The 18,674-nt window shown below is 31.1% G+C and overlaps 1 long non-coding RNA gene across 1 annotated transcript; it reads left to right on the forward strand.

The window, feature by feature from the left end:
* The first annotated feature begins 12,719 nt into the window (after positions 1-12,719).
* LOC133178886 (uncharacterized) lies at positions 12,720-18,044 on the forward strand. The gene is made up of 3 exons (XR_009720063.1): positions 12,720-12,843; positions 14,980-15,096; positions 17,987-18,044. It is a non-coding gene; the product is annotated as an uncharacterized LOC133178886 (long non-coding RNA).
* Positions 18,045-18,674: the final 630 nt, after the last annotated feature.

Raw genomic sequence — 18,674 nt, forward strand, 5'->3', positions numbered from 1 at the left:
AGAAGCTAAAGGTAAGAGCAAAATAAAAGTATAAAAGTTATAAGCAACTGTGGCAAGTATCCTAGGGAATTGATGTTAATTTCTGGGTGTAATAAATCTGTGAAGATGGAGACACCCAGTTCATATCTATCAATAGGAAACCCTGGGAAAATCACAGTGCAAGTAGTACCATATCCAGTCCCCACTCAGCTATGTTAAGGAAGGCATGAGTTCACATTTGTTATGCACCGAGTGGTTAGTATCATTGTGACGTCACATAAAAATTAACAAGTGAAAAAATTCAACTTTACCACATAATGATGCGTAAATAACAACTTGCATACATTTATTTTATCTATTATTTATTAAAGCATTGTAAAACTCATCATTTGATAGCAATACTGTCGAGTAATGAGAAGCGTATCTTGTGTCAGAAATGACGTCACTAGCCTTGACTTGACGCAGTACAAGTGATCCGGAGGAGTTAATCCATAGGTTTAATAAATAAAAATATGCTTTAATAAATATGAAGCCATCATCATTTTTTTTTATATCTAATCAATAAAACTAGAAGGAAATAATTCATTTAAAACAATTATATAGATTACCAATTTATCTAGCTGTTGTGGAGCTGTACAGCGACAGAGAATATAAAGAGTATAAGCGATAAGCGTATTCGTAGTTAACCTCAAAAGTGCAAGGGCATAGACTAGACTGATTGAGGTAAAAAATGAAATATCAATTACTTATATCATGTTTATTTTAAAAAGTGCTGGGAGCTGATTCTTGTCTGCCTAACAATATTTTTATTCACTATATAATTTAAGCGAAGTGGGAATATTTAGCTATTGTACGCATTTTCGGCAAAATTACGAGTACACAGCACAAACTAGCTCCCAGCACTTTTCAGGTAGACAATGTAAACACCTTTTATCGTGTATTAATTATTTTGTCCAAATACATGCGTATGGCCTTGCAATAGCGTCATTTTCAACATTCAGCTTAACAATTCTATTTTTATACCCGTCGCTTGACACACAGCTTATACATGGGATGTAACTGGTACTGAATACGGCACAAAGCTATCCATTATGGATATCTATATAACCTTTCCTAAAAGTATACTTAAAATATTTACACTGTTATAGAGATTTATAAAGGTTATACATCTGAAGAACGTACTTTAATCGCAATTCCATTTCCTTCCTTAACAAAGCTGAGCATCTCTATATAAGAGAAATTTAAGTGCTGTGTGATTTACCCTCAGAGAGAGTGGTCTTTATAATCATTCCAATTATTAACTCAGACAAAGAAAAAGGAAAACCTAACTATCCCTGATCATACACGTTACATATGAAATATCTTGAAAAATCTTCTTCTCAAGAACAACTAAGCCATTATTAGTCATTTATATACAGAAGCAACCCTGGGTATTGTAGAATCAAGTTTGTTCAAATTATGACCCCAGGGGTTGGGGGGGGGGCACAACAGAGGGTCAAAGTTTTACAGAATCATCTTGAAAAAATCTTCTGCTCTAGGACACCAAAGCCATGATTAGTCACGTTATTATAGAAGCTTCCTCAGGTAGTGTAGAGTCAAATTTGTTCAAATTTAGGGTGGGTAATGTGGGTTCACAATGAGTGATCAAAGTTGTACATAGGAATACATAGGGAAAAAATCTTGAAAATTCATCTGATTAAGAAAAGCAAAGATATGATTTGTAATATTTATATGGAAGCATCCTGAGGTACGTTTTACGTTTGCCCCCCCCCCCCCCTTCGTAAACTTTTCTATACTGAACTGATTTCTGCTTTTCCCTAGCCAATGTGCTCAGGTTAGCGATGTGTCCCATGAGCTCTTGTTATCACATATTCCTACAGTATAACTAAAGTCATAAAGTGTGTAAAACATGCATAAATCTATCAAAACTATCATGACAAAAACATTTACTGAGTTGTAAACAATGGTCTACATATGTGATAACGGTTATTTATTTTAATTTTAATTTAATTTTGTGTATCACATATAAAGCACAAAGGAAAAATCAAATCAAAGTGTCAACGTTTCAGCCATAGTTTTTCAAAGTTTTTTTCGAAATAATAAACATTGATACTATTATTTTAGAAGAAAAAGTATTAATGGAAACACAATTAATTCAAAAGTAAACTTTGCGTGACATAAACACCATATTCAGCTGATACTGGAATATAGCTACATACATAGTAAAGTTCACCCTGGAAAAAGCTCAAGTCATCCCGTCTGTACCAATATTTAATCATTAGTTGGCCATTCTTGTCTAAGGTCTTGTCTTTTTACAATCAATCAAATGTTTAAAGCTTGATGTTTTCAACATTATTCTTATATAAAAACAATAGGTAAGTCCTAAAAATATTGTATAATAAGAGAAAGCTTTAAATGAAAAATTCACCTTCTCAAGATAGGAAGAAAGTGTCATATTTAAATATAGCTAACAAAAAATAAGAGGAGAGTAACCTTATCAACAATTCTAAAAAATATATGATATAGAAATAGTACAAATAATTAAAATATAAATAAGGACCCATAGTTCATAGTTTTTTGACCGAAGATCAGTCGGTAGAACGTTCGCTCCGTGATCGGAAGGTCGTGAGTTCGAATCTCGGCCGCGACTGACCTAAGTCGATAAAAAATAGGTATCATTTGTTCCTTTACACAAGCGCTCGGCACTTTGAAGTGAAAGTTGCGGGTCCTTCGGATGAGACCTTGAAAACCGAGGCCTCGTGTCACGACAGGCCTTTGCATGATAAAGATCCCTCACTGCTCAATGGCCGGGTTAAGTTCTAAATTTGAAGTCCTTCACCGGTATATGGTGACGTCTCTATATGAGTGAAAAATGCTAGAATGGGACGTGAAACAACATACAATTAATCAATCAATAGTCTTTTGGCAAAATTTCCGTGATTTACATTCCCGTGTGAGCCCGTGTGAGAGATTCGGAGGACAGCTGAGTTTTGCTGAGCAGAATATTTTATGCAGTAAGCAACGTGCAATACCACAACCATAATAAGTGTACGGATAGCAGACCGTTATATGTATTTTTGTATTTTTGAATTTATATTTAGCGTGTATTTTGTAAGAAATCTTGTTTATCGATTGACCTAAATATCAACTTGGAATTGGCTAACATTCACTTGTCTAGCTTACCTATGTGAGCAGTCAAGTGTATCGTAGAGAGAGTGTTAACATACTCAATTCTTTTATTGGACATTTTCGGCTGGATGAACTTCTACAGCGTTTAGCGACTATGGATAAAAAAGTGGAAACCATGTTGTGCAAAAATGAAATAACTAATACAAATAAAATGGATATAATCTAATCAACGAAAGTGGCTACTAGATACATTAGATACTGCATTTTTTTATGGCTCAAAACAAAGAGTATTCCCTAAAGGTATCATCATAATATGATAATGTTCATACTACTTAATGATATGATATGCTTTGTTCTGCATATCAACCACAGTATTTCTGATTCGTGTGCATGGAAGGAAGTCTGGTAAATAAACACAAATTTAGGACAAATAAAACATTTTGACCGGATTTGAACAGAAGAGGCTTTTAAAACGTCATCTCCCTGATATGCCTCTTGCATAAATTCCATTTGAAATGCTGTTTTAACCTTAAAAATCTCCTTCGAAAAGGGGTACCCTGTTTGTTTCTTACCTTTAGTATTTTTATATACTAGAATCTGAAGGGGCAACCTCTACAATTTAACAAAAATGGAAAATAATATCAGATATTGAAATATAGGTATGGTAGGGTATGAATTCATGTATTTTTGATAAGTTATCGTGTCTAATAAAAATTCTTAGAAAAGGGGGGGGGGCACCATCGTTTCGTCAGGAGGCTGTGGTCTTCCGATGAACTTACGCCCAATACTTTCACAACTTTGGAACTTGATTTGCAATGGAGTCAAATGCGACAAGTTTGTCTTAATTGTAATCTGGAATGGATTCTATAGATTGAACTTATTTTGAAAGAGAGTGTTGCAGTTCTTTTTTTATTTTCCCTAAATGTGTAGCAGATTAAAAGAAGAATTTGGAGTCACTGAAAACGATGTTAATTTTTCTTTTCAGATACAACGGTATATACAGAAAAAAGTAGAACAATATTTGGAAGCTGCATATTGACTTCCAATTTGCCATTAAATGAAATTTAAATTAATCAAACACCAAAATATATCAGATTTTCTGGGGGTTTTTAAATAGGGAATCCCCGTTGTTCTGAAAAATTGCCTACTTGAAACAGAATAAATTTGATATATGCAAAAAAAAAAAAAAAAAAAAATGGCAGGAATTTTCTTCAAAACTGCCATTTCCGATTTTTGTTTCAAAGAGGCATATTTTTGAAAAACCACAAAAATTGAATTAAAATTATTATCCATACGAAATGCAAAATGTGTACATAAAATAATGCACAGATAATATTGTCTGATATGGTCTAGTGTTTATGTTGGTGCACTCCTTACGAATTATTTTACCTGAGAATGGGTCGTTAATACATTTTTTTCTTCACTTTTTTTCATGTATGGGAGTGCAAAAAAAAAATATCTATTTTAAGAGAGCGAGGGAGAGAGTGAGAGTGAGAGAGAGAATGTCAAGAATTTAGTGAGTAATATTTTAAACGCATGCAGATTTAAATTGTCTTCCTTGATACTGTGACCTAAAACTAATGATATAATGCTATTATTTAGTTGAAAGGCGATGTCTTGGAAAATAAAGTGTTGTTTTAAATAATTTATTTTTTACACAGTTTACTCATTTTGATTCATTTTTGGTCTGTTATTTAGTGGCCAAGATTTGATTTGAAACAAATGGAATGTCTAGGATGTAGCATAACAGTGTGATTATGGGACACAGTTTTATTTATTTATTTAAAAAATATTCACGGACGTTGTCTACCGTATATCTTTCAAAATGCTGTGCAAGGTGCACTTGCTATTGCATATGCTTTTTATTGTTCAAACCTTTCTCGTACAAAAACGGCAAAAGTAACACATGCATGTAAAAATAAATAAAATAAAAGGGTTAACGTAAACTAAAAGGTCGCAGATCGGTTCCTATGTTGGGAAAATCTATGCATGGAATAAACGTAAAATGTGAAGCGTTTTGCTATATCAAAATGGAAATACCCGCCATAAACACAAAGTCATCTACGTAGCTTTTTCTATATCTAGACATACATGTGTAACTCTTCAGGCGTCGTGGATATTTAAATGTCCTTCTCGATATAGGGAATAATCATGAGTTTCTGCAACACCTTCTTTATAAACCCAGAATAGAGCCCCAAGAGCTGTATTGTTCTGGTTATGCACATTATTACACTATTTACGCAAAGATTATCGAACGGTTGATACATGTAATTCGGAGATCAAGGATTTCTAGAATAAGGTCCCTTTTCAGGGCTTGAATAAAGAAACTTGCTTATACATGTCCTAGAAAATGAAAGAAGCTACAGAACATTACATTTTTGTAATGATTGCAGTATTGTTCAAAGATGACTATCAATTTTGTTTGAATTTTTGACTGAATGTCCTTTACATAGTCTCTAAGAATAAAGTACATGGGTATATTAAACAATATTATTTTAGGTTCCAACTACATACAAACTAACGCAACTGCTCAGCTCTCATAATGTCGATGTTTTGATTATGTCACCTTGAAATATATGCTTCAAGCACTCAAGGAAAAATAAATAATTGTCAATGGGGTATTTAAAGGGGGAGGGCATATATTGTCGTTTTGTACATATTGTCGCCTACGACAATATGTACGTACCCTCACTGACATATTGTCCTCCATCTGTACATATTGTCGCCGGTACATCACTATGATATGTCCAGATACCGTAATTCTTGAAATATCTGATAAATCAGCCTTTCTAGAGCATATTAGATTGCCTATTGATAAACATGTTTCTGCATGCTGTTATTTCGTTTTTTCCACGAACTAGGGCATGAATTTATATCATCTTATTCGTTAATTTGGATTTGTAATTTGTCGTTATCATATGTTAGATATCTTTTTATAGCTGATAAAACGAATAGTAATCAAAGATAATTCTGAGTATTTGGCTTAAAGTGATCAAATCAGACTACATGTATGTATAGTTATCTATAGACACACAGCTTGTAGACATGTATAATCTGACTCTGTTTTATCTTATTAAGGTTAAACTTAAGGAGGTTGGATCCTGCCATCAAAAGTAATGAGCATTTTTTATCAAGTATATTTTTAGAATTTAGACACATAGCTTATTTAAAAATCAAAACAAAAAACGGAGGTCAATGCGCTTCTTTTGGCGCTACAGAGCATTTAGTTTGACCTTTTTGCACCCTAAATACGTCTTACATATAAACCAATTTTAAAAGTTTTTCCTCCAATATTTTTTATTCAAATAAATTATGGGAACAAACACAGTCTTATGTCATCTTGAATAGACACATTAAAATTTGTGACAATGAAAAAAATTTTCAAATTACTCCGCATGTTCAATAATTTGACCTTTTTGCACTCAGAAAATTTCATTTTTCTGGCATTAAAAATTTAACAAGCAAAAATGTCATTTGAAAGTAATGACATTTTACTGAATTTAAGAAGAATAGTTTAAAGTATCTTATATATTCAGAAAAGAAAATTAAAAGTGGGGGTCTATGATGTTAATTTTTAGATATTTCTAAAATAGTGCTAATTTTAAGCTGAAAAAAGGGATATTTTTTTTCTTGACTTTCACAATATATTTGCTATATTTATCAAATATGATGATAGAATTCATGACAGTTTATTTAGTATATAATTTAGGACCAGTATAAAACAGTTCACTGCACAAAATAACTCTGTGTGCAGACTGCATGGAAAAATAGGAATTCAAACTTAACATACTTTAAATACTTGGAAAGAGAAAAAATGATCATTTTCTTCTAAAAAACCTTCCGCCACAAAATATAGTTCCTCACTTTATTCTTTTGGTATGGAATTTAATCATGGAGTTTTAACTGAATATAGTTTAATTGGCATTGTAGAATCCAAAAATATTGTAAGAATTAAAACTTTATGCAGAATGTTTGAAATATAGGTTAAGATATAAATCTGCTCAAAAGCTCAGGAGCGAACCTCGTTAAAAGATTTATATGGATTGTAAAACCAAGTTCATATCATTTTGTGATAGCACAATAAAGTAGACAGGTCACTAAAATCATATTTCTCAAGACAGGTAAGCAATCAGTTTCTTAAATTTACTTGTGCACCTATTTTAGCGTTTCCGTTTATTCTGTCTACGTACATGTAGCTAGTTTAAATAAAGACTCGGGTCTATTTTATTTATTGGTATGACTTTGCAAAAGCCTTTGAATTGTAAAATATGCCTACTTAACGTCTCAAAAGTAGGCATGTAATTCTTTGAAGGATTACATTTTAACATCCAGAATACAAAAAGATACTTTGAACCTTATCCACTTCATCTTAAAATATCGATTTTACAAGCAAACATGGCACTTTTTTAATTTGGATAGGTAATGCTTAAATTTTCTTTACCTATTTAATGGGACATAGATATCGGGATAATAGAAATAAATCTTGCAGCACTGATGCTAGTAATAATATACAAAATATATAAAAATGAGTTTTCAGATATAGATTTTGAAGAGAAACTGGCCATGCACAGGTAAGAAATTGTGCTGTATTCTATTTAACGACCTTTATTTTAATGCGAAGAATGGTTTTGGTACTTTTGGCAACAGCAGTATATTTCCCTTTTTTAATACAACTTTTTCAAAGCATCCCATCTCTCCTCAGAGGAACATTTAAGGAATGTTTTTAAGTTTTGTGTGCGCTAGCGCTTCATGAAAAATATGCCTTCGTGCAAGTCTGTGTGATTTACACACCAATAAATCACACAAAACTTAAAAACATCCCATATTTTTAAATTTTTCAACTTAAAAAGAACCAATGATATACTCAATATTTAAATTTCTTGCTGCCCTATATCGTTACATTTATATTAACGTCTCTGTAGCCCCATTGTGACGTCACTTTAGCGCAAGTTTCATCGTGTATATTTCTACGCGTGAGTATACACAAAAATGACTTTCAAATCAATTTCACACTTGGCTTAGTAGAAAAATACAGCAAATGTAAATATTTTTAAAACATCAAAGTTAAAATTAGAGGAAGGCGTGATGTTATCTTTTCAGGACTATTGAAGACAATCACTGTTCATTCAAGATAATGAGAAAAGGCTTCTATTTCGGAATTGTGTTCATTTTTGTTCTCGTCTTACAGGTGCTGCAGGTAATAATTCCGAAAATAACCTTTAAAAAGAATTAAACTAAATATTCTATTGTTTTGAACTTCTTTTATTTATTTATTTATTTATTTATTTATTTATTTATTTATTTATTTATTTATTCATTTATTTATTTATTTATTTATTTATTTATTTATTTATTTATTTATTTATTTATTTATTTATTTAGTGTATGAAAGAAATGTTTTGGCAACTAGTTTTTAGTTGTATTGAAGATACAGATAGACGCTTGGTAAATGTTTAGTAATTAAAAAAAGAAAGAAGGGTTAGTCCTACAGGCATAGAAGTAAAAAAAAAATCGTGATTCCAACCTAAAAGTATTGGGGGATTTTATTCACAGACAAAGCAGAGAGAATCAACAAATCCTTTTAATTTTGTATTATATAAATGATTAAAAAATCAATCACAGTTCGCAGTTATGTTTTCCATGATTGCTGTTTCAAGAAAAATAGAACGGATTTTAATCGTGTTATTTAGTCAGTTATTTTTTTATTTATTTATTTATTTTTTTTTTTTGAATTAAAATCTATAAAACAATAGATAAAGTTACATACACACTAAAGCATTTCTAATACTTTTCATTTCATGAAACTTTGATTTCCTCTTCAATCTTTTCAAAGTAAATGTACATTTTAAATTGATCTTTTACTCTAAACTAAGTTATTGTGTCGAATGCAAATGATGGTACATGTTTGGGTTCTCTTATTTAGTGTCTGTCATTTATTGGAAGAAAATCCCCTTAGCAAGTCCAGACTTACATACCTTTATCTTGGCATATTTAAAAGAAAAGTTTATAAGAAAAAACATGCAATATATGCATGCGCTCATGGTTCTCCTCTTCTGACCACAAAGGCCGTGTTATAGCACTGATGCCTGCACGGATGTTTTTGAATAACAGTGTAAATTGGTCACTCATTGTACCCATCAATGTAGGAAAATGTTTCATTCAATGAAATACCTTGTCAAATTGTAATATTTATAAGCCCACTCATCTTAATAGTTATGATGCCATAGTCACATTTCGCATTAATTATAAACATCTATAAGACAATACGATATAGTTAAATGCAATTATATTAAAGTTTCAGAAAGTTGGAAGAATTACTTTCACTTTCGGTGAAACAGAACCAAAATTATCAATTTTATTTAAATAAACTAGTAAATAAAATTAAACTGACATCGAATAAACCCCTCATGCTCGGATCAAACAAAAAACTTTTCGATTCCTGAATGCCTTAGACGGGTATTGCATATTATTATACACCCAACTGTCTGTCACTCAGTTTATGGAATCACGTGACGATGTGATCTGATGTTCCGGAACACCACACTGTGGTTTTCTGAATCTATATCAGCTCTCTCTGAAACGGATGACGTAGTACACAGATAAATGACGTTTTTATTCTCGCGCATCAAAAAGTTCCTTGACAAAATGGTTTGTTTAATGGATAAAAGTTATGTAATTGATCCAAAAACTTCCTTTTATTATATTTTGCTAGTTGTAAAGGGATTTATAATAAATTTATCATTATAACAGTAACTTGATCCGAAGAGCCGTATCACGTCTCGTTGACAGCTTCGTGTCTCGTTTGATCTGATGATCCGAGCCTGTCAACTTGACGTTATACAGCTCTGCGGATCAAGTTATTGTTATAATAATATATATTTTTGATATACCCAACTGTTTGTTATTCAGTTTTACTGTTGAATTTAAGCAATCACATGACGGTGTGATCCGACATTTCGGATCACCGCTCTGTGGTTTTCTGAATACATATCACCCCTCTCTGAAACTGATGACGTAGTACACAGTTACATGATGTTTTTATTCTCGCACATCAAACAGTTCCTGGTTTGTTTAACGTATAAGAGTTATGTAATTAATCCAAAGAGTTTCATTTTATTACATTTTGCTACTTGTAAAGGGGTATATAATAAATTTATCATTATAACAATAACTTGTATCTGGGTCAAGTTACTGTTATAATATATTAGGATTAAACGTTCTTTTTGAAAACTTTATCGATGTGTAAACTCTTAACATTTTACTCACAAACTTAATAAAAGAAGCACTTTTATGTAAAGTTTGTGACTTAAATGTAAATTTACAAAAAGATTTTCAAAAAGAAAGTTTAATTTTTGTAATTCCAATTACGAAGTTTTAAAATTATTTCTTTTAAAGCCTCCATACAATCCGTTATTTCTATATACAGTGTAGGAATACTTTACGTCGCGATGTGGAAATAAAACATAATCGAGATGAACATCGAATAAAGTTTAACTTAGATTCTCAAAACATTCAATAAAACAATCTTATAAAAGCTCTTCGAATATTATTTAAATCAACGAATATCGTAAATACAAGAAGACTTCAGAAGAATTCGTCCTTGACCATGTTGGCATTAACGGCAAACGCTCTTAAAACGCTGAAAAATTTATCGATGTATAAACTCTCTCTTGAATTTGTTCTCGTCCAATCCAAACACAGGAAATAAATAAATAAAATTAAGATTCGAATAATTATTATATATCTACTGAGGTAACATTGCTACAAAGTGTGGATTTTAAAGTGACAATGAAGCATCGCATTTACACAATTGGATTTTTTAGGGAAAACAGTTCATTTTTATGGCCTCTTGGTCCTCTTTCCATTTTTCACAAACGTTTGCTCGTTGCTTTGGAATAACATGCGCTCAAATAACGTTTAAATATCGTTGAGAGATAACCCAGAGAAGGCAAATTCTTAGAAAAGCTTGTTTAAAAATTGTACATTTTTTACCAAATGACTCATCTAGCCATATTTCAAGTATATTTTTGGGAAATCAAAACAAATAGGGAAAATATTTCCTTTCTTATTTCAGAGGAACCCGAACTATGAAAAGAATGCTAAAATTTCATGTGAACGAAATTTTCAATTTTCAAGCTGCCCAGATTCCTGCCGAATGCCAATCAAAAGCCCCCTCGTTTAAAATCATTAAATCAACAAAACCATAAATTAGGTGGATTGTTACAAGGTTGCCTTGGGCGTACAAACCGTGTCCTCGTCAAGCCGTGTAACAACCAATTAGTGCCGCTTGCGCATCTTGGATACATGACTTACTCGGTTTTATGGCATGCAACAGAAATACGTCTCAAGTAAACCCGACTCAGCTAACGTTTAAAGCAGACTTACGTGATCCGCGGATCAGGGTCTGAGCTGTACTGATACGCAACTGAATATGAATAGAAAAAAAAGGTGGTGAAAAAGAATATAATGACTTTGTCTTTGATAATCTATTGAATTCTTCATATACATGTCCAGAACGAATTCAATGTCGAATTCAACAATATTTTGTCAATATCGTATCGATATCCTTATTAGTAATATGAAATTGAACTTACTTGATACGATATATAAGACTGAGTGCTAGGTTGATATCGTCGGTATCGACAATATCATGATGATATCGTATCGATATCGATCCTTATCAGTAAAATTAAGTTTCAAATTAATGTATCACATAATTATATAAGATCACAAAACATGTCGATATTGATTTATTATTGACATGCATAAATAGAGGGTTAAGACATGTTATTCTCAAGGGTAAAGGTTAGGTTTTAGGTAAGGGTTTGTGTAAAGGCTAATAAAACATGTTTTGAAGAATCATGATTGGATATCCGTACTATCAACGATATCGACAGCAGGGCAAACTTAGTAATCGAAAAGTACATACACACAAATATTGCATAAAGAAATACAACGACAAGAGTGAAGACAAAAATGATTCGATATCGATACGAAATCCTCGATATCGACGAAAAACACAACCCTCGTTAATGTAAACAAAGACACACATACACAGCTGTAGGGAGGGTATCAACCAAGGGTTGAGCAGATTTTATTTGATATCGAAGCAATAGCGTCGATATCGACGATATCGACCCTATAAGGAAAACTTCATAAAGTTAAAATATTTAAATAACTCATATGTAAAAAAGAACACAGTATTACTTGGGGTAACCGTTATCCATTGAACAATCATGATTCGGTATCGAGACGGTATCTTTAATATTGACAGAAAATGAAAATTATTTAGACAGAAAGTATTCTTATATATATATATATATATAATATATATATATATATAGAGAGAGAGAGAGAGAGAGAGAGAGATATTAGTTAATATAAATATGAAAATAGGTAAAACATTTTAGGTAAAGGAGTTACACGTAAATGCAAAATAATAAACCTAAATTGCATTCAAAATTAAGATGAAATATTAATGATAAAATTTTCTCTTTTTTTAGATTGTTCGTACGGAGGGTCGTTCCTGTGGAATTTCTTTGTCTACCCTGCGACATTTATCTTCTTGTCCTTTAACTAAAAGGGCATTAGATAACGCAGCAAGAAAACTGGGATGTGAATCGTTATCAAAGAAACAAAATTGTACAACGCCATCAAATTTCAAATACCACTGTGTAATGAATGTCTTTGAAAATGAAACAATAGAGGTTTGCGCGCCAGCTCTGTATATAATGGGTGAGATTTAAAGTCAGTTGACCAAATATTAGGAAGGCTAATGCCAGACGTATAAACATGCACATGATGACCCCCCCCCCCCATCCGGATTAAATACCTTTCATTGGGGGAAACATGGAAATAAAGTGTCAGCGCACTAGTAATTGATATCTTAGATATATATGATATGCTTTTGAATAAAATATTACGGTCTTGAAAGTTTTTAAAATGATTTGAATATTAGTGTGACCGTTTCCTTTCATGCAAACGCGTCGAAATGTAAAACGACGCTTGTATAGTAAGCACGTGCATTTTTATCTTATGATAATGTGAAAAATAAGAGAATTATATCCTTAAATCACCATAATGTTTTAAAATATCGTGTAGAAAAGCATGATTTTAAAAAAAGTATGTAATTTAAAACTGATGGAAAAAGTATATCAATGTATATAATGCAAAAAAGAAAGTACAAATTTACATATATGTACATTTCCTTACAAGCTATAATAAAAAAGAAACTTTCAATCAATTTTGAAAAAAAAAATTTCTAGATCTGTTTTACTTCCTTTCTGCTGGCCTCTTTTTCTTGTTATAGTGTAGTTTTGTCCCCCACTGAACCCTTTTTACGTAGCTGCATTCATATCATTGTGAACATAATAGCCTTCCCATGAAAGCATTGCTATTTTGTATTTCTGTCATCTGTCACATCTCCATATTTTAAAATGTTTCACACTTTTATGTATGGAATATGAAGATAAAGAACAGAGATCAAGCTCAAAAGTCAATTGAAACAATGCAAATTGGGAGCAGAGGAAATACGGACCTCGAAACGATCAAAGGTGGGATCAGGTGCCATGGAGGAGTAAGCATCCCCTGTTGAATAGTCACACCTGCCATGTGTTCTTTGTCATAATCGGGCATACGGGAAAAAATCCGTAGACAATTCGGTATGAAAGCTAACAATTTGAAACTTTTCTTATGCGTAACAATGAAATAGAAATAACCCATTCCTTTTTTTTTTTTTAATTTATTATGAGATTAAATTTTAAAACATTCTATAATATATCATTAAAAAATACTTTGATAAATCTGAAGTTTTGATTGTCTGCTTTACTTTGGGAGGGGATGGGAGTGGTACAACATAAGAATACAACAACGTTGTTTTATTGAACATGGCCTAAAAGGCGTATTGGAATACGTATTCACAGAAAATGTTGTTCTTAAAACGATGTTGACTGAAAACCATTCCAAGTTAATAAATCATATTTAATAATATTTTTGCTTTGAAACCCTTAATGTAAACATTGATATATTCTCCTGCAAACCCAGTACGGAAACCTGCATACGTCTCGCGAAACATTTCCTTAATCAGTCATGTATGTTATATGGTCACCGATTATGATGCAGGTGACTTGACTTATTTTACCTTTTCTTGGTCATTCACATATTGCCTTACAATAATTAGTTGTGCACATGGATTACTCTGTGGTATTAAAAGTCGTTATTGAGCTTTTTTCTATGCTTCTCATATCGCCTACGGATAAAACGGATTACCATATCTTCGAATGGAATAGTCATTCCGTTGACCCCCCCCCCCCCCGAACTATAAGTGTTTCGGACACTTCAATCTCTTCAGCGTTACAGAAGAAGTAAGTCCAAATCAAGAATACGGAGAATCAAATCTCGAAGCGCCACTTGTTTTGACTATGCTACCAGTCAGGTTTTTCAATCCATTGTAAAATTATGTACTAAGTAATTGTTTTTCGTGGGGCCTATTCAATCAGCTAATATTTGCTTTATGTATGAGGGGTTTCCACAAATGTGACACCTTATTCTGATGAAAAGAATCTTGTCTCACGCGTGAATCACCCTCTCAGATTGTATGTACAAATCAAAAAAAAAAAAATTCAATTCAATCCTCACTTCTTAGAAACCCCGTTTCTATCTCTCTCTCTCTCTCTCTCTCTCTCTCTCTCTCTCTCTCTCTCTCTCTCTCTCTCTCTCTCTCTGAACACCATTATTAAAATGAACATTTTTGCGTTCTAGTATATCTTAATTAAATTTATGCCTCCCCCCCCTTTAAAAGTATAATGCATTTGTGAAAATTGCATACAACTGGTTATAGCTATCAAACAAAGAATATATTCTCATTTTTAGGATATTGTGCTGAGTTTAATATCCAAGGGGGACGGATTCAACCTCATTATCAGATAAAATGCACAGAAATGGATCCTCCGTGTCCAAAACGGTATATTTCAACAGAGGCATTTAAATGTGAGTCATCACTTAGTGAAAAAATGAATTGCAATTATGTTTGTCAAGCATGTTTCCAAAAAAATACGAGGGTTGTTCCGTAGACACGTTGTTTTGCAGGAACCCGGTGTCATAATTTAACGAAACTTCGAACATAAATTAAACAAACATAACCAATTAACTTATATACAAACATTGAGTAATTATACAGATTAAACCCATTTAACTACAATTGTTCATTGTATGGCGTAAGAAGGGGGCGCATTAACCAAAAATTGCAATTGAAAGTTGATATATTATATTTGATATCCTACGGAAAAGTATTTACTACTCCGTATTTTGGGAAAAGAAATGAAAAATTCTTAATATTGTAATGTTAACTATCCTTCCTCAAATTTTGGTGTATATACTTTAACAAATATGAATTTCATAACGTTTATATACAGCGGTTTATAATTAAAATTCGACTTTTTTCATTTACTGGAATGTGATCAAGTGTTTCCTGAAATCACTCCAACAGACATGTATAAGTCATAAATATTTGGTATAAAAGGAATATTTTCTGGTCCTTAGTATATAATAAAATGACTGAAATGGTTTCTCTAAGTATTCTCGGAAACTAAAAAAAAATAATACAGGCTTAAGAATCGGGCAAGAGTGACAGATGAAAAACCCGTAGAAACTTTTTTTTAAACATCATTATTTCATACATGTATATACTTTGTTCATATATTTTAATGTTTTATCATATCATATTTATACCTATCATATGTTTGATTAATTAAAGAGTTTGATTCTGGTACATAGTATATTTTCTCCCAAAACCTGAACCGCTGACATTTGTCTTCTTTGACGTGACAGATTGCTCATGGTGTTAGAGACAATATAACTTCAAATCTTATTACTTGAATTGTTTCAAGTAAACATGATAAAATTTCGTAATTTATCTGTCAAGAACACTCTTTATCCACCAAGAAGATTTAATAAAGATAAATCAATTTCTTTAAAAGTCTACGGAATTTGTCAACAACCCTCGTATATATATATATATATATATATATATATATATATATATATATATATATATATATATATATATATATATATATATATATATATATATATATATATATATATATATATATATATATACATGCATATATTGCTTATTCTTCTGCATGCAAACAATATTAAACCTATATTGACGAAATTTGATCCATGAACGTGCAGATTTAGTTTTTTTTTTTTTTCATTTTATTCTAAAGTATAGAGTCAGTTTTATTCATGAGGGGTCAATCTTCGTTGGCAATGAAGTTTAACTGGGTCATGGAACTGATATATGGAAAAAAAAAATCGTTTGTGGGGATGTAATTTCGTGGGCAAGAGTGACCAACGAAATCCACGAACATTGATCCTCCAAGAAAAATGATGATTCTACGTGTACAGTACATCAAATACATAACTTACTAGGTATCCTGTGCAGCTATTTCTCTTTTCCCATGATTTAACAAATAGCATCAGCTTAATGACAAAACTGCTATAATTTTTCTACGATTGTATGCAGGAACTTAACCTTTCCTTGCAAGATTTTGAAGAAGTAAATGAATGTCGTAAATCGTAGACTACAGTTCAATATTCTTCTTTTGTCATATTTAATAAATTTTGACTATTGTCTTTGACTTTAAACACATCTTTTATTTTGTAACTTGATGTTCGAAAATATTAAACATTTGTTTGGATGAAAACCATTTGTAATTTCGAATGATAGTGTTAATCTTTTCCCTTTAGCACAACGTAAAGTAAAGAACGTCAACTAAAAAAAAATGCTATAGTTGCTTTGGTTGACTACAGTACATAAACATGTCATATATAGTATATTAGTACTCTCCTATGATACTCTGAAAGTTTACTGTGATACTTTGATTTACCGTTTACTCTATATAGAACAATTTTTATTCAGATTACCTGTATGAACTTTGTATCTTTGACAGTCCATACCAATAACGTAAATTATGGGGGGGGGGGGGGATGTGAATATACAAAAATATTTCGTTTTCGTATTAAAAACAAAACAAAACAAAAAAACTGTAAGAATTGGAGAAATTAAAATATACATGTGACAATTTGAAATTCATTGCAAGATTACTTTGATTAATAATAGTAAGTATTTTAAATCACTGTAGTAATATCTTCAATAATCATAGTTTTACTATAGTTAAATCTTTGATACTTTTATTTCCATAATACAAAAAAAAGATAATATAGTAATTTTTTTAACACGTATACATATATGTATTTATATAGGGTTGGAAGCTTTTTGCTAAATGTATATTTCTTTGATTAAGAATCCATCGTTTAATATGGCTAAAATTTAGTTTATTTTTCAAGAATGTAACTTTTAATCTTCAATGATAAATGCTATTCAATGTGAGCAATATAAATTACTGGCACTTAAATTACATTGAGACTAGACTTTTCAGAAGCCTAATTGCATAACATGATGCAGTAAAATATCGAAACTAAAGTCATTGCGGAAGAGTTCCCTTTCTTCTCATTTCTGTTTAAAACATACAAGTTAGTATTTACTTTATCATTATAATAGTGTTAGCCTGTTATATTTTTTTTAATACTGCATAAATCTTTGTCATTTTTTCTGAAAAAAAAAGAAATTGTAATTTTTCATATATTTCTTAACTAGTCAGTATTTTGATATATTTATAAAAGAAATTATGTTTTCATTTATACATAAAGAAGGCACGTATTACAAACTCTAATTCGGATACATGTATTTTACATTTTCACATACTATTCAAAAAGTTTCGTGTACAGTGTATGTACCGATTCGTTCTAAAAAAAATTGTTCGAAATTTCACAACAATGAAGTGAGACATTCTGCATTTATCTGTTTAAGATACCTCCTGCTTTAAAAAAGTAAAAGATACATCCGAATCATCGTCAAAAGAAAAAGGGAACGATTCAACGTGAGTACAATACTCTTATATTTGGTACATTCGCGGATTGGTGCCAAAATGAGTCATTAATTTCATTCCAATAACTATTTTTAATTCAATTTAATTGAAGCCAAAAATAAATAAGATTTTTAGAAAAAACCTAAATGATCGTTATAAGGTATTGCCTAATTAATTGTTCTTGTACACCAGACTAAAACCTCGTTACATCTATACATCTTAGTGCACTTTGTATATAAAGAGTTATGTGTTACTTTATTTCCACATCTAAAAAATCAAGTTCTTAAAATACAAATTCTCCTGAGATTCTGCAGTCTTCTGTTTTTCTTTCTATTCATAGAGATTTAGTTATTATCCTCACGGTTTCCGCCATTGCAGCTGTATTCCTGATTTTTCTTGTCGTCATCGTATTAGTTTGCAGAAGTACGTTTAATAAAATCATACATATATATATATATATATATATATATATATATATATATATATATATATATATATATATATATATATATATATATATATATATATATATATATATATATATATATCAACTACTGCTTTTTTCAATTAAAAAGAAAAGTCTTAATCAACAGAAAGAGAAGTTTTGAATTCAATTTTATAATTTTCAGG

Source organism: Saccostrea echinata, unplaced genomic scaffold, assembly GCF_033153115.1.
Source record: "Saccostrea echinata isolate AGI-Se365-2 ecotype Australia unplaced genomic scaffold, CSIRO_AGI_Sech_v1 ptg000003l, whole genome shotgun sequence".
In the NCBI taxonomy this organism is placed as follows: Eukaryota; Metazoa; Mollusca; class Bivalvia; order Ostreida; family Ostreidae; genus Saccostrea; species Saccostrea echinata.